This window comes from Panulirus ornatus, chromosome 64 (genome assembly GCF_036320965.1).
Source record: "Panulirus ornatus isolate Po-2019 chromosome 64, ASM3632096v1, whole genome shotgun sequence".
NCBI lineage: Eukaryota > Metazoa > Arthropoda > Malacostraca > Decapoda > Palinuridae > Panulirus > Panulirus ornatus.
The window spans coordinates 4,400,278-4,424,720 of NC_092287.1; the positions used below are offsets into that span (position 1 = coordinate 4,400,278).

At 48.2% G+C, this 24,443-nt stretch overlaps 2 protein-coding genes across 4 annotated transcripts in view; both read right to left on the bottom strand.

Annotated features, from left to right (window-relative positions):
• The window catches only part of LOC139746350 (uncharacterized), a 35,389-nt gene extending 13,711 nt beyond the window's left edge, over positions 1-21,678 (bottom strand). Inside the window, exon 1 of one of the 3 annotated variants that reach the window (XM_071657529.1) lies at positions 21,664-21,678. The gene's annotated coding sequence lies outside the window, so the exon portion shown is untranslated. Of the gene's footprint in view, positions 1-21,199; positions 21,357-21,597; positions 21,614-21,663 lie in introns of those variants that run through there. The other 2 variants (XM_071657528.1, XM_071657527.1) reach the window with 2 other exon arrangements.
• Positions 1-24,443, bottom strand: part of LOC139746353 (NADH dehydrogenase [ubiquinone] 1 beta subcomplex subunit 2, mitochondrial-like) — a 246,601-nt gene that overhangs the window by 181,654 nt on the left and 40,504 nt on the right. The gene's annotated exons all lie outside the window — the stretch shown is intronic.

The following is a 24,443-nucleotide window of genomic DNA, read 5'->3' on the forward strand; positions in this document are numbered from 1 at the left end:
TCGTGCGTGTGGCCGCCAGTGCCTGCGGTTTTGCTTAGGTGTCTGTAAGGCTTTGCCTCGGTCACCCAGCACCTCAGCTAATGTCAACACTTCCACCTCAGTAAGTCTTCTTAAGTATAAGTCCAGCTTGAAAGGCTACATTTACCGACACATGAACAATGCGACGTGTGTCTTGAAACAGATTTATGAACATATACGACGACAGTTTTCATCCCAGTTGCACCTGAAATTGGATTCTTACGTTACCATCCATCACCGGGTTTTGGACAGAGACTTTCTGTCTGTATCAGTACCTCTCTGTCCATGTCCGAGCAGCGAAGCAGCAGCAGCACCACAACGGCACGGACGGGGAAGTAACCCAGTGCCACCTACTAAACGACGAGCCTGACTGCCTACCCTTTGATTCTGGGGAGGAAATTAACATTTATCGTGGAAAGTTTCTCCTCCATGGCGTCTGACTCATGAGTGACGAGAGAAAAAAAAAAGTAAGTTATTACTCTGTCGAAACCACTGGAAATGTAAACCACGCTGAAGACGGTCCTTGATCAACCTCACTCCCTCGGTAAACTCTAACGCTATCTAACCCCTTTTCAAAGATATCTGATTTGCTGCTTGCAGGGGATTCACTCGATGCCTTCTTTCCACATATCCACATCGATTCCCTCTTCACATTCCCCTGTCTCACATGTACACATGGTCAAAAAAATATCTGAGCACTTCGTGCGAAACTTTATGACATCAAGGGTGGAGGATTTTGAGAAATGCCTCACAGTGGTAATACATCCACTGCTCGCGACATTTACCGTCATTTGCCACAGTAAATGTTACATTCATGTCACATTTCGATGGAAATAACCACAAATGAATACTGGGAAATGTGTCTGACGTTCATGCTCGCCAACCATGAGTCGTACTGATCAATTTGTGTCACGGAAACCATCAGGATTTTTCTTTTTCTCCGAGTGTATCCATCGCACACATTACAATATCATAACTACTTCTCTCACATCATCCATTTTCTATTTGATCTAGAAAATAAAGTTCAATAATCAGAACGAGAGAAACTTTAATAACACTGACTAACGATAAAAAAAATATAAAGCGGATACTGAACCAGTTTACTCGCATTTTCTGGTGCAGCTCCGTTTTCTGTCTTGCAAACCCGTGTTTTTGTCACCAGAGTTTTTCCCGAGCGACTTCCTTTCCCCACCCGAGGTATGTTTGATCAGATCGGCGACAGACAGGCTACAATCAGCCATTGGAAAAAAAGAAGAAGAAAGAAAGAGAGAAAGCAGACGATTATATTACAAATCTCTGAATACAGACAACTCGAACGCAAAGCCACCATAAAGTACTATGAATAAACAATAAACAATAAACAATAAGCAATAAACACAGCCAAGGTTCAGTGTCACATCTGGTCATCTTATCTTGGCCGCTCCCCGGAGCCTTGGTCACCGCGCCCACACACGCTACTCTTCCCACGCCCTCTAACTCAGTCGTCACCGCGCCCTCCCACACCACATACTGTTCCCGCGCCCGCTAACCATCCGACCCTACGTTCCCGCGCCCGCTAACTAAGTCATCATAGCGCCTGCCAAAATACCTCCGTCTCCCGCGCCCGCTATTAGCCTGCGCCCACTTGATCTCTGACCGACCCCGTTAACGTGACCTGCCAGGCTACTAAGGTAAATACTTCAGCGAATGAGTCGTGATTCCCGGGCGAAAGATCATGGGGGGGGGGGGGGGGGGGTTTTAAGAGGATTTCACACTCACACTCTCACTCTCTCTAAGCACAAGGGAAGACACTGTAAATCTTTTATTACGAGAAAAGGCCACGTGTGAACCTTCATCTAAAATGCGAAACATTTACAAGACTGAAAATAAATGTGTTGAACCATTTAGAAGGTGAAAAATAGTATAAAAAATTTTTGTAAATGACTTTCTTACATTCTTTCTATCTTGATGAAGTTAATCGTAAGACGAATGTACCAATGTCTGCTGAATAAAATGTGTGACGAGAGGGGCGTGTGTACACCGAACGTGGGTAGAAGAGAATGCTGCACAATGTGCGTATGTATGTATGTATGTATGTATGTATGTATGTATGAATGTATGTATGTGTGTGTGAAGAGAGAGAGAGAGAGAGAGAGAGAGAGAGAGAGAGAGAGAGAGAGAGAGAGAGAGAGAGAGAGCATTATGCACGAGCTGGTGTGGTTGACGGACTGAAGGTCGAGGTTGACCGCTCATAATAGGTCAGAGAAGGGGAGTCTCTCTCTCTCTCTCTCTCTCTCTCTCTCTCTCTCTCTCTCTCTCTCTCTCTCTCTCTCTCTCTCTCTCTCTCCACTCCCTGCGAGAGCTGATAACAGAGGCGCCGGAGCAAAGGTCGGCCGCGAGCAGTCACGCCTTATAACAGCGTTACGGCGTCACCAGCACGACCATGTGACGCGCCTGGGAGCTGGGCACTCTGCTGGGGATCGACATGTGGGCGAGGCGCCCGGGCAGCCCGAGGTACGCAGACGGTGGCAGAACCCGGGAGGAGGAAATGGGGGGAAATCAAGAGAGAGAGAGAGAGAGAGAGAGAGAGAGAGAGAGAGAGAGAGAGAGAGAGAGAGAGAGAGAGAGAGAGAGAGAGAGAGAATTATATGCCTGGGGTGAGGAGGGATAGACGGGCACAGAGGCAGAGAAAGTTGGCCGGGAAGCTGGACAGACAGACGCTTGGGGTAGATGACTGGAGGAACGGTCTGCAGAGAGAGAGAGAGAGAGAGAGAGAGAGAGAGAGAGAGAGAGAGAGAGAGAGAGAGAGAGAGAGAGAGAGAGTCGTGGAAAGAGTACGTCCACGTGAGAGTACGAGCCAATGCCAATGGGACACGCACAAGAGGGTGTGATGCAGGGAGTCCACCCCATCTGTGACATGGGGATGAGGGAGGAGGGTGTGTAGCACGGCCGAAGCGGAGCAAGTGCGTTCACCGACCTTTTTAACACACTCACTCTTCCCCCCCCCCCGCCTCCCTCCCTCCCTCCCTCTCCACATACACACAGTCAATAAAGCTAAGTGCCAAAGTTTCCAGCTCAACACATCAACCACTGCTTCGTTGAGGTGAAATCTGCGTAGCTTGAAAAAAAAATAAAAAAAATGAAAAACCTGTTCTCAACTTCTTTTACTTCCCCTAATGAATAAATATGAACTGAAACCTGTATAATAAGACTCTCTGAATAGCCTTTCATTCATGTTAAACCATCTAACTGTCAAGGAACTATAGTACCGGCAATTAAGTCCTTGTTGCCTCGAGGGCAATTTGGTAGTCGTAAAGTGTCTTATATATATATTCCAATACTGTGTGGCCTCGCGGGAGGAAAGTGCTATGAGGCGGTCCTTATGGTCGGTCGTCACACAGCCTCGACGGCCCAGACGTGGACCGTTCGAACCTGGTGTAACACACAATGGACAGGTGAATGAGAACTAAAATAAAGAAGACGTTAAAAATTCGGGTACAACAACCCTTGAGCACGACGGTACGACACGAGCACGACTGGTCAGCCTCGAGAGGTTATACAGACAGCGAGGATGGTGAGGAGGGAGGAAGGCAAGTGTGGCAAGCGGCCGAAATGACGATGTGATAGAGGCACAAACGCTGAAGACAAGTGACATCCACCACAGAGAGGAGACATGGGCTGAGGTGGGATGGAGACACGTAATGGGATGGGGCGGGAGAGAGAGATGGGTGATGGTAGGGAATGGGAGAGAGACAGACAGAGGTACTAGGTCTGATGGTGGGACAATCAAAGTACCAAGCAGGGTTGGTGGGTGGTCGGAGCTGGTAGGAAGGACCGGGAAAATGGGTCATAAATTCCTGGGATGAGAATCAGCCATGCATGGCAGGAGGTGCCCAGGCTGGGACGCAACCAGGTGTAGCGAACGGGTCAATATGCGATGGCAGCCTCAAGTGATGACAGCATTAATAAAGCACTGCAATCCCCTCACTTGGTAGAGGCGGACCAGTTAACGAATTGACCCGTCTGAACACCGCGTGGGCAGTGGTCCTAGGCAGAGACCCACTCCAGGGGCCCGCCACCCACCCAGGGCACGCCTGGCCATGCACAGGGAGGAGGAGGAGGGAGGCGCTAGAGGTAACAAGGCAACCGTGAGACGTAGTTAACGAGCGTGACACGACATCGGACACACGTGAGGGGCGTGGTTCGCGGGCGTGGCTGTCCAGGAGACGAAGCTAACTCGGTACGACGCGTCGTGCGTGGTAATCATGTCCAAGAACCTCAGGAGCCGCAGAGGTGGGAACCCCCTCACACACCAAGGAACAATCATGAACAACGTGACACACTGTTGTTACCAGCTGAACCACAATCTCGAGTGGAGCACAAGGTGTGGTTCGTGCAGCCTGCCCCAGGCCACGAGTGGCTTATCCATCATACGGGTAAGTGTATCATGCCGGACCCACATGATCTGTGCTTGATGACTCCTCAGTCACCTCGAGACTCAGGTCTGGGGATGACGCAGGCAGACGGTGAGGGTAAACCAGACCTCATCGTCACCCAACTCTGTCAACACTTCGCCACTTAACTTTCACTTTAAACTTGTCATTACGAGTCAAGTGGTTGCATTACTAGTGGCATCCAACGGCTGGACTGACCGCACTCCCTCCCTACACAGCCAGGGCCTCAATTGCTCTACTGAGGCGCTGGCTGACTTAGTCACCTGGTCACGGCTGGCAGGTGTCGTCTGATACATATCATTCGCTCTGGGTGTGACTTGTTTTTCCAGAGGCACCTTTAGCGTGAGTGCTTGCTGGGGGGGGTTTAATCCCGTGCTTCCTGCGTCATTCCAATGACCAAAGCGGCCGACCTACAATACACGGGGGGGAGCAATACAAGGCAATCCACTCACAAGGGTCGCGACAGTAGGGGGACCTTCTACCTGACCATACGTCTTGAGGGACTTCAACCTGACGTCCTCTCACAATCAACTTCGAGCTGATGACCTCCGTCTTAAGCACACCTTCAGTCTGATGCCTCAGGTAATAACCTCAAACAGGAGGGAGGTGCCTCACGTCCCTTCAACCTTGATGCCCCCGTCCCACTGTGACCTTACATGGCAAACCTTCTAGTGAGGACAACCAGCTCCGTGTGACCTTCACAAGCGGACGATCTTGCCCTTTACAAAATTCTGTTAGTCCTTGACAACCTACATATATGCATACACACACACACACACACATATATATATATATATATATATATATATATATATATATATATATATATATATATATATATATATATATATATATATATATATATAAACATACGCTAACCTCTGCTTTCATGCTATGTAGCAGGTTTACATCGAGAGTCGTGTGTAAGTGGGACTCTCCACATACATACCTAACCTAACCTACGAGAGGCGCTTAAACGGTTCCACCGCAGCCCTTGTGTTGTACACTTGGTGGGGCACCACTCAAGGTCTAGCGCTAAGCGAGTCATCAGAGTAACCAGAAGTGAGCGGGAAACATTCTGGCAACGTGAGATATGAAGGCGATCGTGTGATAATCGTGACGTTTATCATACAGGAGCGCAATGCGCCACAAAACGACCACAGAAAATGTGGCAATTCCCCCGGGACGTTTTGCTGCTCTGAGATCCTCGTTCTGCTCTGAATGGAATCCTTTTTTTGGGGGGGGATAAAGAAATCAGGGACTGGGAGATGATTTCTTCATCAGCCCAATTATCATTATTCATGCGTGCCATAATAAATAACCCGATAATGAGGAGAATTGGAACGAGATGAATAATGCGGGGTAGTTTAACGATCATAGTTTACTGCAAAGACGACTAAACATTTCTGAAGCAACCAAACGTCCATTTCAGATGTCCAGAGACGAACGAGGGTTCTAGTAATGGCTAATTTCTTCGTCTTTGGACCTGCCTCTCCGGTGGATGGAGCCATGCACTATTAGCTCCCACATATAAACATATAAACCACTTAACTGCAGTTTTCTGTAAAAGAAAAAAAAATTTGATATAGATTTCGGTACCTTTCAAACAGAGTCTGACTCCTTTAGTTCGAGCTAATTTTTGTTTTCCTGAGACAGATGGTTAAGTCCAACACGATTCACGTTGTGACACACTTGAACTGTAGTGTTTTGAAGCAGCGCACAGGCGAGACAAGTCCTCGGTCACCTGTTTTGTACGAGAGGAGGGGGAAACAACACTAACCTCTTTGCCATTCTTCTCTAAGCAATAAATAAAAGAGCAGACAATAATGATGAATGGCTAAATATACGTAACAGGCCAGTGTCTTGTTATGAGGAATATTATTGAGTTATTATCATCTCAGCTATTCAGCACAGCCTTGCAAAATATGAATATCAAAAAAAAAAAAAAAAAATCAGACCAGTGAACCCGTCCCAACGCAAGAGACTGACCCCATGCAAAATAAGGTCACTGGAGGTCATTATACTACTGGTGCTTGCGTGTTGCCACCGTACGATAATCACGGCCGGCCCGGATGCCTGGCGTACGACCAAAGTGTAACTTTCTAAACAAAAACCAGCCATGGCCGCGCCCAGAGCCCCGGATTCAAGCACTCCGACCTTTAGTAACCGCTGCCTTCCCCTGGTCTTCTGTTTCGTCATTTTATTGGTCTGGGTAACAGGGGTCAGTACTGGCTGGTCGCCACAATGCAAAACTGGTCAAGCTTTTACTTGGCCTAACGTCATCATCTCGAGGCGCCGCCCCCACGACCCCCTCCAACCCTAATGGACCTGCCCACCTTCCCTCCTGGCTTTACCTGGAGCTTGCAATGAATCACGTCTCCGCATCTACGTGCGCGTGATGGAACGAGAACTCGATTAACGGAAGTATAAGAGCAATTACTTCACTTTACACTTGATAACAGAGAGAGAGAGAGAGAGAGAGAGAGAGAGAGAGAGAGAGAGAGAGAGATTCGCTAAGCCCGTCATGACACAGGTTTACAATTTCATGAACTAAGAATTAGAATGATACTTATTACGGGGTTTTGAAGGCTGTATGTTGTGTGGCTGTAGTGACTGTAGTAATGTGTATGTTGTGTGGCTGTAGTGACTGTAGTAATGTGTATGTTGTGTGGCTGTAGTGACTGTAGTAATGTGTATGTTGTGTGGCTGTAGTGACTGTAGTAATGTGTATGTTGTGTGGCTGTAGTGACTGTAGTAATGTGTATGTTGTGTGGCTGTAGTGACTGTAGTAATGTCACGTGATTCGTGTGGACGAGAAGTGTGGTGAGGTGGTATAGGCCATATGTGCGATGTCATGTGACCCTCTGGTTCCACACTCTACCACCACCACTTCTCTCTCTCTCTCTCTCTCTCTCTCTCTCTCTCTCTCTCTCTCTCTCTCTCTCTCTCTCTCTCTCTCCATACGCCGCAAGGCTGAGGGCTCGCCTGTAGTCACAACAGGTGGGTCAGAGGTCAAGGACCTCGCCTCCACCTGCCCAGGTGGGATACAAGTTCTGGTTCTGTCTGTCTGTGCAGCTCCAGGCTCGTGAGAGAGAGAGAGAGAGAGAGAGAGAGAGAGAGAGAGAGAGAGAGAGAGAGAGAGAGAGAGAGAGAGAGAGAGAGAGAGAGAGACGACACTCTCAACATACCTCATTTCCAAGTTCTTCCTGACCAGACTCCCGCGACCTCCCAAGGAGCATGTGGACGCGATGGGTACCCGCCCAGGCACTCGCCCATCACCGCTCTGCCCCTAACCCAACCTAACCCAACCTAACCTAACCTAATCCAACCCAACCTAACCTAATCCAACCCAACCTAACCTAACCTAACCTAACCTAACCTAACCTAACCTAACCTAATCCAACCCAACCTAACCTAACCTAACCTAACCTAACCTAACCCAACCCAACCCAACCCAACCCAACCCAACCTAACCTAATCCAACCCAACCTAACCTAACCCAACCTAACCTAACCAACTACGTTTGCCATGAGCGTCGAGACGGTGCCTCCCCGCACACCAGCCTGCGAGGGACACCACGCACACCAGCAGCGGTGGTACAAACACACACACACCTGTTGGACGACCTCCACGTCTCAAGACATAAGGTCTGTCGTTTGTCGTCTGTAGCAATCACCGCTGCATCATACGACGCAAGAGAGAGTAATGGGAGAGAATGGGAGTGTGTGGAGCAGAGCCAATGAACACACGGGAGCAAGATGCATTCTAACGACGTCCAACGGGTGTGGCTGGGTCAAACTGTGAGACGGAGAGGCGCACGCCAACATCAACACAAACATGGTAGGAAAAAAACTGGGGTATGTGTGTGTGTGTGTGTGTGTGTGTGTGTGTGTGTGTGTGTGTGTGTGTGAGGTATACCCAGCAGAGTAGGAGGAGAAACTGTCCAGCCCGTATGACTTGGCTGTTATATATCTCGCACACGAAGCATGGTAAGAGAGGCGGCCGTGTCTGCATCTCGTTGTTCGTTTACAACGCGAGCCAACACCGCAATGAGTCTGCCAAAAAAAAAAATATATATATATATTCGCAGGATCGTCTTTTTTATATATATAACAATAGCGGGAAGCTGATGTATTTCTATTAAAAGATAAAAAGACTTTCTTTTATGGAGGTACTGCATACGATAAATGCGAGTGCGCAGCTTACAATTTTCCCCGCTGATGTCTCACACACTATGTACAGGAAGGTTATGCTATCACCTCGTATTGTCACCTCAAATCTAAGATATATCGGGATCCTTAAAAAGCAATTTATTTGTTCTAATTTATTGCAAAATTTGAAGATAGTTCTGAAATACGGGTAAAGACAAGATGCCAGGACATTTGACTCCTATTCTCCAGTTGTCCACCCACAGGAGCGGTCGGAGTCAAAAGAAAACGAGAGACAGAGAAGAAAAATATAGTCATGCTGCCGATTGCATTTTTTGTTCTGCGGTCATCAGTAGCTTGGCCATGCATGTGACCTGGGCGCCAGCATACTCTCACCCACAACGGCTGTACAATGCAGACGAATTACACACGTCTCATACGAGTTCAATTTTTTGCCTCGGCTTTTCACCCCGTGGTCTGCACCGGGCCTGCTTCGAAAGGGGGGGGAAAAAAATAATATATCGCATTCTTAACAATGTAGATAACCTAACAATGCTTTCGTTTAAGATAGATATTAAAAAAAAAGTATTATGAAAAAAAGTAAAAGCAACACGATCTTGCAGCAAAAAGTTTTAAAGACTTTCTCCCGAGTGACTTGCAAGCACCAGCGGGGTGGCCCCAGCCAGTTCCTGAGGGTCGTCCCTCGCCTCGCCCAACGCGAGGCGTCTTTCCCCTAGGATGAGGCAGGCAGGCAGGCAGGGGAGTCGGGTTAACATACGTGATGCATGCATGGCACTGTAATCAAAGATCACAAACACAACATTTGGTCTATATCTAGGTTAGGTTTCTATTCTTTCTCTTTGATATACCAGCATATCATCTGCTCTGATTTAGTAATGTAATTTTCCCCAAAAAAGGTAACTGCCCAGCAGCGTGTGTGTGTGTGTGTGTGTGTGTGTGTGTGTGTGTGTGTGTGTGTGTGTGTGTGTGTGTGTGTGTGTGTGATGTTTTACTCCATACCTTATAAGAATTACCCAACGTTTATTTCCAGCCGTCTTTTTTTTTCCTCATATTAACAGCATTATACATTATCCCTCCCAAAACTATAATATTATGATGATTAAACATCGTATAAATGATAATCGAATAACTTCAAACACTGAATTTCTTTAATGATAAACTTAAAATTCTAATATTTGATTCTATTTCTACTTAATCTTAAGTGGAATTATCAGATCCCAGAAATCATTCCACCGACGTTACTGTGGCGTTAAGTTACGAGGAAATGACTGAATCTCGAGAAGTCAGTGGAGTGGCATTAGCCAGCGGTTTGTGAGGGCGCCCTGGGGGAGGGGGCCAGCCTCGCTCCTCACAATTCTCCAATCGGTTAGTCTCTGGCTGACCTGGACACTAAGGTGTAACCCTGGTTAACTAACCCCTCCGTTGAGTTTATCACGTTCAACCTCTACGTTGGTTAGCCTTGGCTGTTGGTAAGACCGAAATAAACTCTGATTAGACCAGGTTACAAGGGGCTATCCCTGGCTAACTTTCTACGGGGGCTATCCCTGGTTAACTTTCTACGGGGTCTATCCCTGGTTAACTTTCTACGGGGGCTATCCCTGGTTAACTTTCTACGGGGGCTATCCCTGGTTAACCCTTACGTTGGACTGGCAATACAATAAACTCCTACAGTAAGCCTCAATTGACCTCTACATCAGCCAAGTGTTACTAGTTTTCCGTGACTGCGCACATAACTTGTCCACAGAGGTACGACCCTTGACCACAATGGTACGACCCTTAACCACAATGGTACGACCCTTGACCACAAGGGTACGACCCTTAACCACACTAGTACTACCCTTGACCACAGAGGTACGACACTTGGACATCAACATGACCTGTAAATTGACCTGATCCTCCTTCCGGGCCAGGCCAGGGTACCCATACCCAACGGTTGTACCGTCGTGCTCCACTAATATCACTTTCAGACAACCTGCATATAACGACAGGGAGTCTTACATCAGTGTTGTCATCTAGCGGTGTTGTACAGTGTTGTGAGAAGACGGCACGTGACCTACACAGCATGTATCACTTTAAAATCGTAAATGTACGAGTACAGCAATACAGGTTACCAATAAACTTCAAGGAACTACAAGGAATAGGGAAGCTTATTCTATCGACGAACGACCACCTTAACGACTGTTAACGACATTCTGAGGGCAAAGGAAAAACAATTATCTAGGTCGTGACAAACAATAACAATGAAATATGCAATACGAGGGGCGGGGAAGGGGTGGCTTCACACCTGAATCATCAAACATTCTTCATTCATTTCTATTTCCTGTTTCATTCACTGTGGCCTCCAGCGCTGGCCGTCCTAATATAGAGGACGGGCAGGAGGTAAAGACGATGAAGCACACGGACCTGAATCACTCAGCGTCATCGGTGTTTGGTCTATCAAATATGAAATCTGGTTCATGGATCGCTCCGTCCCGAGGGTGGCTACTCCTGGTGCAGGAAGGGAGAGGGAGGGAGGGAGGGAGGGAGGCGGGCGGTGTGCGGGATGCTGGAAGGAGGCGGGTGGTGCAGGAGTGGCAGCGAAGGGAGGTGATCGAGGTTGGGAAAGGAAGTAGAAGAGGCTGGGAAAGGGGGGAGAGGAAGGGCGGTGTGGGCGGTGCTGAGAGGGAGATGGGTCATGTGGGCGACGGAGGGAGGAGGTAGGCGGTGATGAGAGGGAAGTGTGCGTGGTTGGGAGGGAGGTGAGAGGTGCTATGGAGGGTAAGCGGGCGCTTCTGGGTGAGGGTGGTGGGCGGTACGTGGAGGGTAGTGGGCGGTACCAGAGGGGTGGTGGGCGGTACTAACAAGGTGGTGGGCGGCACCAGGAGGGTGGCGGCAGGTGTGAGGGTACAGAGTGCAATAATCAAGGCTCGGACCTGCATGGTACACCCGCCATACCAGTTTTTATCACACCAGAAATAGTCTGGACTCTCTCTCCCTCTCCATGTTGGCCGCACACACACACACACACACACACACACCCAAGCCTCAGGTACTGGACAAGTATTATGACCTCCTACCCTAAGCACCGCCCCAGCCATTGTCTACTTCAATTTTTTTCCTCTCTCTCTCTCCTTTACAAATGCAACAAATGACAGCTGTTGCTTTTAAACCCTCCCGAGCCGTTCGATGGGGCTACCTGGCCATCCAGTTGAATTCTAAGGTCTTAAATCACCATATAGAAAAAAAATAATCACTCCAGATAATAGGGCATATGTCGTCCTACGATATCGCTGATTGCAGCCTCTCGGACGAAACTCCCACATGAACAACACACTCTACCCACAGCACGACTGCTGCTCACCAAACCTAACATTGTTACACCGCATGACGTCCACAGGCCAGGCCCCCACCCTCGTCACGTACAATGACCGGCCGTCGGCAAGCAAAGACTCTCCAGGATTTACTTTCAAATGACAATCCTGGAGGAGCCTGGCCAGATGAAAGCAAGCACATGCACCCATTACCGAGATAACGAACTGCACAACAGGTTTGGCGTCCATGTCGGCTCCAGCTGGACCGGAACACACACACAGGGGGGGGGGGGGGGGGGCGGCAGCCGCCGTCACCCCGAGGGCACCCCTGGGGTATGACGTGCGTGACCCGTGGCTACTTCGACCTCCTCACTCACTGTGCATGACTCTACCACGCGACTACTACTGCTCCTCCTCCTCCTCCCACTACTACACATCCAGACCCCAGAGTAAGTATGACACACGCTGCTCCTCGTTGACTCGTCAGTCGGGAGTCATGATTCGTCCTGATTCTACCTCGAGTGCCAGCCAAGACAGGTGCACAGAGAGAGAGAGAGAGAGAGAGAGAGAGAGAGAGAGAGAGAGAGAGAGAGAGAGAGAGAGAGAGAGAGAGAGAGAGAAATGCCCACTAGTCAAGACATTACAATTCACTGGCCAGCCCGCAAGGCCAGCCGCCTCTCAAACACCTCCTCCTCCTCCTCCCCCATGAAACCAGTCCATAAAAATCGTCACATCACCGTCGCAGGAAACCGCAAGTGAACAAGCTACATGTTTCCACATCCTGAAATCTTCACGCCATGCCGGACAGACGGACACACTCCCATCCCGCCGTGATCACTGAGTCGATCAACCAGGTTGGTCGTCACCCAGCTAGGTGCCCCGACGTCTGCCTGAAGAACAAAATAAGAAGAGAGAATTCTACGCTTCACTCAGGCCATCAGAGGAGGAAAGGATCAGCAAGGAGACATCGGGGACCCGATACGAAACTAAATCGGTGTTTGTAATCGATTTTGCCCCCACGCACCATCTGGCTCTATTGAAATTGTTAAATCACAGTCGATCGGCACAGCTATGTTGGACACCACTACGCCAACACTTGAAAGTATAAATTCACAAGGTTTATCACTACACGGCTGGAAATATAAAGCTGCTGACGGATGAACGTCATTTCAACACAACGGCTTGAAACAAGTTTTTCAATCGCAAGTTATAGAGTATTGGATTATGTCTGTGATTCATCTCAATCAATATTTGTCCATAAGTTACCACCTCACACTGAATGTGCTCTCTTGACAAAGGGGATATATATATATATATATATATATATATATATATATATATATATATATATATATATATATATATATATATATATATATATATATATAACATATTCCGTGTGTGTGGGGGGGGTCGCTGCCACCGAAGAAAACGGGAGGGTCCTGATAAAGCGAAAGAAAACGACGCACTCGAGTTAAAAGAAAGAAAACGTGAGCCTAATCGAAAAGTCAAGGAAGAAAACGGTTAAGTGATGAGGGGATACCCGTGAAAATATTCTATACCCCATAACTCCGGCATCTGTCGACCAAGACAATTTTTCCCCCCTGAAAACAACTTTCAGACTCACCAAATACAAACAAACCACATAATATATAATAGTAATCCTATGCAAACGTTGGAATCGTCACAGCCAAAACGAGAGTCGCGGTGTGCCAATTTCTTGTCTGTGACGGCGCCCGCGTTACGTACGCCCGTCACCAGGGGAAAATCTGCGTTCAGGTCGATGTGGCAGAGAGAGGCGAGGGTGGTGGTGGTGAAGATGGGGGTGGGGATGGCTTGTTCCTCAAGACTCTCCTGTGGAGCTGAACCACTTACCAAATGGAGAGAGAGAGAGAGAGAGAGAGAGAGAGAGAGAGAGAGAGAGAGAGAGAGAGAGAGAGAGAGAGAGAGAGAGCGCTGCAGACTGAGTTACGCCGCCCATATGAAGCTATGGTACCTAGGAAATAACTTGCAAACGCGTCTGAAACCTCTCTCTCTCTCTCTCTCTCTCTCTCTCTCTCTCTCTCTCTCTCTCTCTCTCTCTCTCTCTCTCTCTCTTCTCTCGCTCGCTCGTAAACGTTTTACGAGCGCGATGGAAGCATGTAAACAAAGCCACAAGATATGCGATAAAACAAAGCAACACAGAAAACGGGGCGAAGGACGTAGCTTTAACAAGAGAAAATATATGTTGCTTGTTTGATCCACTCATACATCTACGTCTAGTCTGTACCTCCTCACTAGGTAAGGCTTTACCAAGCAAATCAATTTCCCCGTCTCTGAATCCATCTTTCAAACCGAAAAGACTTCTGTTCACGCGGACAACCTCGCGAACTGTGTGGCTAAATTTCATCATACACGCCACGTCATGATTCCAACATCTAAGTATACGATATTGTACCTTACGGAGTGCAGATCTCTCGAACTTTCCAGAAGGAGTAATAGTCTCGAACACAGCTGGCGAGGGAGTAATGCCATCGCACCAGACAAGTGCACATATTACAACCCGGGTGAAAGTACAGTGATCAAAATGAAGCGTAAGAGGTTGCATGCGAAGGCGTAACTTTCAGTCACTGGACACAAGTCTCGATGAAATTACTTATATTTCTTTCTTCTTTACGTCACACGCCGGAGATTGCTTTGAAAATGTACTTAGATCATTTTACTTCACAAGTCGGAGATCGCTTTGGAAATGTACTTAGATCATTTTACTTCACAAGTCGGAGATTGCTTTGAAAATGTACTTAGATCATTGTACTTCAGACGCCGGAGATCGCTTTGAAAATGTACTTAGATCATTGTACTTCACAAGTCGGAGATCGCTTTGAAAATGTACTTAGATCATTTTACTCCATGTACAACATATAAGAAGCATTTATGAATTAAGAGAAATGTTAAAACAAGGAAAGAAACATACGTAGTTTTAAGAGAGCGAACATTTTTATGGGTCGCGAAGAACTTTCTGCAGTTACCCATTTAAAAAAAAGGCAAACTCAAATTTTCTTTGACCAGTTAAGTGTCACGATCCCTTTTTCTGTGATTCTAATCTCGTTGAATTATCTGACTGTTCGTGTTGAAACTTTTAAGATTAATTCTGAGAGAGAATTGAAATTCAAATTAATTTCTATATTTCACGTAAAAATATGTTATTTTGGATACTGGCAAAGTAAATGACGGTCACCAAACTGATCACTGTATTCCTAAATTAGAGGATTTTACTGTATATCTATCGTATTACTGTTGTATTTGCTGTATTTTCCAATACTTTACTGAAGAACAATTCGAACAAATCACCCCCATTGAACTCTGATAAGTTCCCTTAATAATCGGTTACTGCCCTGAAGTTCAACATGTGTCGTTCACTAATGCTAATATCTTGTTACATACATATAAATAACCAGTTTTAACCCCGCAATTCGTTTCCGTTCACAGTGTTGGCTAAGTTCCCTTTTACTTTCCAAAACCCTTGATTTCCAACCGGCCCGATGCAGGAAGAAGATGGTCACACTGCATAATGTTACTTTGGGTCATCAATAAGAATCGTGTATGTACATGACAACGTTCCACGGTAGCGTGCCTGGGAGGAGAGGGGGAAAGGAGAGAGGACAACACACCACACCGCGAGGAGGTAGATGATCACCACCATCGCCACCATCTCCACCACCATCACCACCATCTCCACCATCACCGGAGGACTGGCATGCAGCAAGCTGGGGCAAACCACGCCACCGGCAATCTCTGAGACCTGTATATACCGGCATGACAGCCACCCTGGCCCGCGTGACACACAAGCTGTCGCTCGGTTTGACACCCACACACACACACCCACACCCTCCTCCTCCACCCTCTCCTCCCTTTTTTCATGACATAATCATGGGGGAATGGAGGGGGAAATGGGGGTGTAGGGTGGGTCATGAAGGCGTCGGGTGAAAGTCGTGCTGGGGGTTGACCACTCGGGGACCCGAGCGGGTGATCTGAATGCGAGAGCGGCCAACGTGCCACTCAGGACCTCCTCCTCCTCCTCCTGCCACTCACCCTCGTCGTCTTGCGGGAGGGTGGGAGAAAATCGTCGAGAGAGAGAGAGAGAGAGAGAGAGAGAGAGAGAGAGAGAGAGAGAGAGAGAGAGAGAGTGTGTGTGCGTGTGTGTGTGTGTGTGTGTGTGTGTGTGTGTGTGTGTGTGTGTGTGTGTGTCCAGTGCAATATGGCCTCACTCATTCCGTGCGACCACTTCACGTCATGTTCACACGAGTCTATATAAACAACACTGCACCAGCGGGGAGGTTTATTCTGGACATAGCAAGACGGTAAACAGCAAGTCACTGTCAAATCTCTCTCTCTCTCTCTCTCTCTCTCTCTCTCTCTCTCTCTCTCTCTCTCTCTCTCTCTCTCTCTCTCTCTCTCTCTCTCTCTCTCTCTCTGATCACCAGCGAGAGATAAAATGTGTTGGGGGTTCCTGCTTTAATACCAACCTTCCTCTTGCCTCACACTTCCTCAAGAAATTGAACGTTAAGTGAGAGAAGTCAGCGTACAACCCGCTCTGTGTGTGTGTGTGTGTGTGTGTGTGTGTGTGTGTGTGTGTGTGTGTGTGTGTGTGTGTGTGTGTGTGTGTACGCACGGGTTCTGAAAGTAATAACTAAACGCTTCAGCGAGAGTAAATCTGGGCGTTTTCCCCGCTGAGGAGGACAAACATACACTCACACAGACAACACTCACACCAGACCCGAGGTATACACAGATCCCGGAGAGAGAGAGAGAGGGAGGAATGAATCCGGACAGAGGTTGGTTGGTTGGTTGGCCCAGAAACAAAACATTTATCCCATTTTTTTCCTAGACGCACATCTCTTCATCTTCGTATCTGATATACATATACTCTCTCTCTCTCTCTCTCTCTCTCTCTCTCTCTCTCTCTCTCTCTCTCTCTCTCTCTCTCTCTCTCTCCATCTATCTATCTCCACCCACTAGCCTGGACGGACCTCGTAGACAAAAGCGGTAACATAATTTTTTGTTCCCGTCACGCGTGGCATTCGTCACAAGCGTGTAACACAACGTTACCAAGGTGTCACAAGCGTGTAACACAACGTTACCAAGGTGTCACAAGTGTGTAACACAACGTTACCAAGGTGTCACAAGCGTGTAACAAAACGTTACCAAGGCGTCACAAGCGTGTAACACAACGTTACCAAGGTGTCACAAGCGTGTAACACAACGTTACCAAGGTGTCACAAGCGTGTAACACAACGTTACCAAGGCGTCACGCTCCCCGGTGCTCTACAAATACATTCACTCTGCACACGCTAAAACGCGAGATGGCCAAAGGGTCTTGCAAAAAAAAAATATATATTGTCATGCAGAAAATGGGAGGATGTCATGCCTTGTGCCGTGGTCACGGGAGGGAAGGGAGGTTTCGAAAGGCGTGGCCAGGTCGGTCATTGACACACACACACACACACACACACACACAGGGTCCCCATCATGTGTCGAGTTCCCTCTACCGGATGGATGATACCTGACCATTACGTTATACACTAGACCCATCACCACCACCACCATCATCTCCAACACCATCACCATCATCATCTCCAACACCATCACCATCATCATCTCCAACACCATCACCATCATCATCTCCATCACCATCATCTCCACCACTACCACCATCATCATCATCATCATCATCATCTCCACCACTACCACCATCATCATCTCCATCACCATCATCTCCACCACTACCACCATCATCATCATCATCTCCACCACTACCACCATCATCATCATCATCTCCACCACTACCACCATCATCATCACATCATCATCATCTCCACCACTACCACCATCATTATCATCTCCACCAACACCACCACCATCATCATCTCCAACACCACCAGTGTGTTGTAACATGCGACCGAGTCTGAAAAGCTGACGTAGTTTCATCATCCAGAGTCCACCACGTGACACGTACACTCATCATCCTGGGGTCACCAGGTCATTAATGGACGCCCGTAATTACGTGGCTAGTGAAGGTCTTCAGAGTGTGTGTGTGTGTGTGTGTGTGTGTGTGTGTCACACTCGCACCCTCCCCCCAAAAAAGAGCCATGTTAACTCAGCGTTCATGAGTCAACTCATCTCGGGGCTACAAAGGCCCCACTTGGACCCACCTCACCATGGCCAGGTTGTCTGTCCCGCTCCCCCCGGCACCTGGGGGGGAGGGGGAGTCTGTGGTCATGGTGAGGGGGAGGAACCATGACCACACATGACAGGTTCAGTACGGTGGTCAGCAATGTCCTAACCCACTCACTCACTCACTCCACTCCACTCCACGACGGAATGTCTGGCGGCGCAAGTTGGCCGAGCACTGCTCTCTCTCTCTCATATAAACCCCTGGATCTGCAGTGTACTGATCCAATCAAAGCACTGGCCTGGAACACAGCCATCACTAGCTACGACTTAAGTCTGGGGTCTTGGTTCCAGTAGACACGTACTGAATATATATATATATATATATATATATATATATATATATATATATATATATATATATAGAGAGAGAGAGAGAGAGAGAGAGAGAGAGAGAGAGAGAGAGAGAGAGAGAGAGATCCAGATGTCTGAAGGTAAACTTACGATGTTGATCAGACATGGAAGCAATCAGCGAGACAATGAGTTCTTAACCTTTCAACAGAATTACAGTTCGACCCTCGCATACGATGACCTGGACGTTGTGATGACCCTTAAAGGTCAGGTCAAAGGTCAGCATATTCAATAAATGACAGGAGACTTGAAGATTGTCCACATATATTTCATCTTCAAAGCCATGACGAGGAAAGACGGTAAACGGGGGCTCGTCCAGGTAGACAGCCAATCATGACGGTACGGGTCAGTGCGACACAGACGCAGGCCCTCACCCGATCATGACGGTACGGGTCAGTGCGACAGACAGACGCAGGCTCCTCACCCGATCATGACGGTACGGGTCTGTGCGACAGACAGACAGTCGCAGGCCCTCACCCGCACCTTACCTGGGCTCTCAACACTTGTCTCAACCACACTGTCGTATCAAGAAACAAACACGAGTATCCTAACATTACTTTCAATACAGCTGAACTACAGTCACGTGCTGCAGTCTGTATAGTGTTGTACTTGTCCTCGTACTTACACCACACCAAACCTAAACTAAACCTGTTTTCGATTACAGAAGATAAACTTGCTCAAGTTTTTAACTTTGATCTTAAAACCTTTGAGCACGACGGAGCGACCCTTGAGCACGACGGTACGACCCTAGAGCACGACGGTATGACGCCAGGGCATGATGGCCTAGTCTTTGACCAGACTCTCACTGGTCAGGTCAAAGGCCAGGCCGTAATACCCAGGCGTCGGCGACTACCGACGAGCTGAAGGACAGACACACGTCGCGCCCAGGGGTCGCACCGTCGTGCGCAAGAGGTTAAAAATAACCACCGGTCGTTTGGCGTACCCGAGCGCCTCCCTCACCCACCCAGCTGGTCGCTCTACGATGTAAACATCACATTCCAGGGTTCGAACCACTGTTCGTGTGTGTGTGTGTTCGAACCACTGTTCGTGTGTGTATATGTATATATATTCCGCACTCAGAAATGCATGATAATAAAACTTGCATTAAACCCATTTTAAGATATGCATGGACCATCATGCACGTAAGACTTACATACACAACTACACAAAAAGCTCGAGCACTTCAGGTGCGAAGCACCCGAGAGCCAGACCACACCCTCGTGTGTCGAAACCATCAATAACCGTTGTTGCTTCACCCTCTACCACAGTCTACCTCCCGGTATTTCCCCCAGCGCGCGCGCGCGGGGGCCACTCCAGCTGGTGGTAGGGAAGTATAGGTAGGTGGTGGAGGTGGTGGAGGAGGGTGTGGTACAAGGTGAACTAGTAATCTCCCCCTCCCCACGCCACTCCCTGCCTCACCCGTCAGGTAGGTGGAGCCCCATGGGAAACAAGGCTATATCCTGATACATAAAAAAAAAAAAAAATAATAGTGACCTTGATGGCAGAAATAGGGTTATTCATGGATGCCTCGAGCTTAAACACTAGAGCCAGCCACATCCATCACATCCCTCAGTGTATGTCCCCAGGGGAATAACCTACATCCCAACAGGATCCCATGGTAATGCTGCGGGCGTGAGGGCGGGGATGGAGGGAGTATAGCAGGGTATTGGAGCTAGGGGAAGAGGGAGAGGGGAGAGGGAGGAGGAGGAGGAGGAGGAGGAGGAGGAGGAGGAGGAGGAGGAGGGGGACAACTTGCCCAAGACAAAGATTAGGATGGGGTTACCCACAGGGGGGCTGGCTGTGAGGGCCAGTAGCCCCCACAGGCGAGGTGTGATACGGGATAAAAACATGTGGGGGGGGGGGTGTGTGGGGTGGAGGGCTAACTCCCAGAGGTAACGTTAAAAACCAAACCATTGTCTAGTGGGTCAGGTAATAATCACCCCCCTCACCCAACACTCCCTCCCTGCCTTATCCAGTGGGTAGGAATGGTTCCGGGGATCGTGGAAAAAAAAAAAAGAATTGGGTTCTGGATATCCTTGTACATGCTGGGAGTTTTTGTCCATCACACAGCCACTGTTACACACACACACACACACACACACACACACACACACACACACACACACACACACACACACACCATAAGAAGCAGTCAAACTGTGTGTAGGTTTGAGAGTTGATGGACCGAACGACACTCGACTGTTTAAAAACACCCTGCGGCCGCCAACACCCCGTGTGCTACACGACCATCATCACCACACAAAACTGTACCAGCTGACCAACACATGACACGTCGCTGGGCTCACACACCTGTCAACAACCGATCGAAATCCGCGGAAAAAACACCTGTTCAAAACAGATGATAAACTGATCACTTATAAACACCCGATCAATAACCAGTTACTCTGGGTGAGAAAAAGAAAAAAGAAATGAGTGGACTTCGAGGAGACTATGAATATATGGCAATGACTGGTCCATGTACGACACTAAACACGATGAACAGTTACAAGTGAAGCGTCACACAAAGTACAATACAGTGTGTTCAACATTCTTTACACATATACGAGCACTACAACATCATAACGTACGAAATATAACGAAAATGAAAGAAGTAATGGGCAGTACAAAATTGTCAAGCCACAGTACTACATCACTCTCTACATAACCACTAAAACACGCACACACACACACGCCATTACTTGAAGAAATTCATACGTAATGTCTTTACCAAAATTAAACGTTCGTGTCTAAACTCTGAGTGAGATCAAAGATCATCCTTGCGTTCCTGTGATCAATTCTTCTGCACACAAGTCTTGCACTAAACCTTGTCGCCACACTAACTCTCCGGACACACATGAATGTTAACACTCGAGCACTGGAGCCACGATATCCTCGCAGCAGACGGGGGTAAGTCTTGCGCAGTATCACCACTGTCCACTGGCTCTTCCCAGGCACTCGACATACCCAGGTGCCTCCCAGCACCACTCACACGCAAAGTCTGGCGGGTCTGGAAATGTTCCCCCTCTCGCACAGGACACCGTTTTCTGTGACGGCAAGTTTTTTTTCAAAAAGAGAAAAAAAAGGGATGCCTGTTATGTAGATCTCAATTATTCTTTCCGTGTTTACACTTTTGATTTTCTTTGTTCCTCCAGGGAGAAGCTGTCCTCCCGAGACTTGCGGTGGGGCACTCACAACCCACAGTCACCACGGCAGAAGATTCCGAAGGTGTGAGATCCCCTCTCTCGTTCCAGGGTGAGAGAACTGAGCGAGAGAGGCGGGTGGCGCTCTCTCGACGCGGCTGGCAACAGCGGTCTGGAGCGTTGATCGGCGGGGCCACGCGGACACTGGAGACACCATCTCTCGTGCGGTCTCCGCTACTGACGCTGTTCACACACACAATTACACCCCCTCTAGCCAGCGTCCTTCGACGCTGCCGGGAACCTAACGAAGACGCAGCAAAAATATACTCTGGGGGTTTACCACCTCTCCCCCGTCCTCCTCCTCCCACGCCGACGTGAGATGATGGGTGGGAACAGCCAACCTCAGCCAGAGGCGAAGATTCGGTGTGCCCATGATGTACAACACCAGCTGGGCTGCGTGGAACGTGTGATCAACGGAAACCCTCCACAACCACACCTGACCAATTACCGAACGTTCTTCTGTGAAGACGACATCTGACGACGAAAAGAAGAACGGGAGAAACAAAAATCTAAAATCAGAAGAGGGAAAAAACGGAACCGATGGTGCACAACAACAAATGGCAAGGTTGACAATCCATAGTTGGCAGAATAACTGGAGCGAATACTTGAGGAAGTACTTACGTCATGGGAGGACAGACTCAAGTCACGTGATCTGCCCCAGGCTTCCGGGGGGGGGGGGTTGATTGGAAATGGCGCCGCTCACGGACCACCACCGTACACCTGACCCCGTGGACAGTCGAACCTCCCCCCCCCCCCCCCCCCCCCCTATCTACATGTTGTCCCAGGTCACGTCACCCGGACGACCTCACGACCACTACCCCTTACACAAGACACAACCACAAGGACGTTCTGCGCTGACCTACCTTGAAGCGACGTGGACGACCCTGGCGCTACCTGCACGACCCTGAACCCTTCTTGGACGACCTCGTCACTACCCGGACGACACTAACGATACCTGACCTGACATGAGACGACCCTCAAACCTTTGGCTCTCCTGGGGAACAACCCATGGTGCTGCAGGAGGCTGTCGGGTCACCTCCCACACGACCCGTATGAGGTGCCACTCCACTGACTTTGATGACTTCACTCACAGCAGCCTAGCACATCTTGCACCGTTCAAATATATTGTTATATCACTCAAAAAATAATCCTTCCAGCAATTAAGACGGGAGAAAAGCTATTTGTAAGAAAATACAAAATACAAAAGTGTTTTTGGATGTAAAATATCAAAATTCTCACCAATTAAGCATCAAAAGTGGACACCAGCAGGACCAGTGTCAAACAAGTTATTTCAAGAATAAGAATCAGAAGTTGGGTATAACTTCCTGCCCCGCCACCTCCCCCCCCCCCCCCCCCATCAACTCCACACGACCCGTCTTGGAACAAGTCAAGGTACGACTCGCAATGTCTGCGCCGCCCGTCACAACCAACTGCAGAGAATTCATTTCAAAATACTTTTTTTTTATCCTTCTTCTTCCCAGCAAAATAATTCCAGGAAAGTTTGACATAATTCACGATACGCAGAAAACATGACACACAGAACACTGAGCAAAAACATGAGCTTAATTTCTGTTCAGAAAGTGTCCTTTCGTTTGTTTACGTACGTCTTACTGACGAAGGTGAAATGTCAATTTCTTTAATGTAATGAGAACTATGAGACCTGAGAACGGTAGGAGAGAGAGAGAGAGAGAGAGAGAGAGAGAGAGAGAGAGAGAGAGAGAGAGAGAGAGAGAGAGAGAGAGAGAGAGAGAGAGAGAGAGGCAAGATGAAATGGAGATATAAACAAGGAAGTCCAATTACGGAGATGATTTAAGACAGTTTAATTCCACGGAGACGTTCACACGAGATCAATCACGTCTGCAAAAATAACCGAAGGGGAAAAAAAAAAGGATGTGTGCGCGCGCAGAACAAGTCTAGTAAAGGCAGAGAACAAAGGAAAGAACGAAAACGGATAAATCACTTTCACAGAAAATGCAGAGGAACACCAAGAAAAAAAGTGATGGGAAAGGGAAGCGAAAACGAAAGTATTTGTAAAACCAGATATACTGAGAGAGATCCAAGTGTCCAACGGCACTTAGAAAATACTCCCGGTGATCATTTAAGTGTCATCAACGCAGCAAGCACGAGGAAGTCATGACGGATCACACTTAAGGCCAGCGAGAGAGAGAGAGAGAGAGAGAGAGAGAGAGAGAGAGAGAGAGAGAGAGAGAGAGAGAGAGAGAGAGAGAGAGAGAGAGAGAGAGAGGAAATTGGTGATGAGGATGACAGGTATCCGTGACAAGATATAAGAGAGAGAGAGAGAGAGAGAGAGAGAGAGAGAGAGAGAGAGAGAGAGAGAGAGAGAGAGAGAGAGAGAGAGAGAGAGAATCAGGTGTGGCGCAGTGAAAGGCTCGTACGAGCTGGGAGGTGGGAGGCCTCATGCAGTGATCAAGCATGGGTGATTACCGCGTGTGATCAACAACTGGCGTAGCGACAGATGAATCATGGTGAAGGGCGGGAGGAGGAGAGGGTAAGGCTGTGTGTGTGTGTGTGTGTGTGAAAGAGAAAGGTGAGAGAGAGAGAGAGAGAGAGAGAGAGAGAGAGAGAGAGAGAGAGAGAGAGAGAGAGAGAGAGAGAATCAGAAGCGGACAGAAAACGCGAGGCGAGGTTCGTAGCGGAGGACAGATAAATATAGAAAAAAAAATTAATGACAAAATCAACGAGGGAGAAGATAGACGAGAAATACCAGAAAGATCTTAAAGCAACAAAGTACAAAAACATCGGAGTAATGAC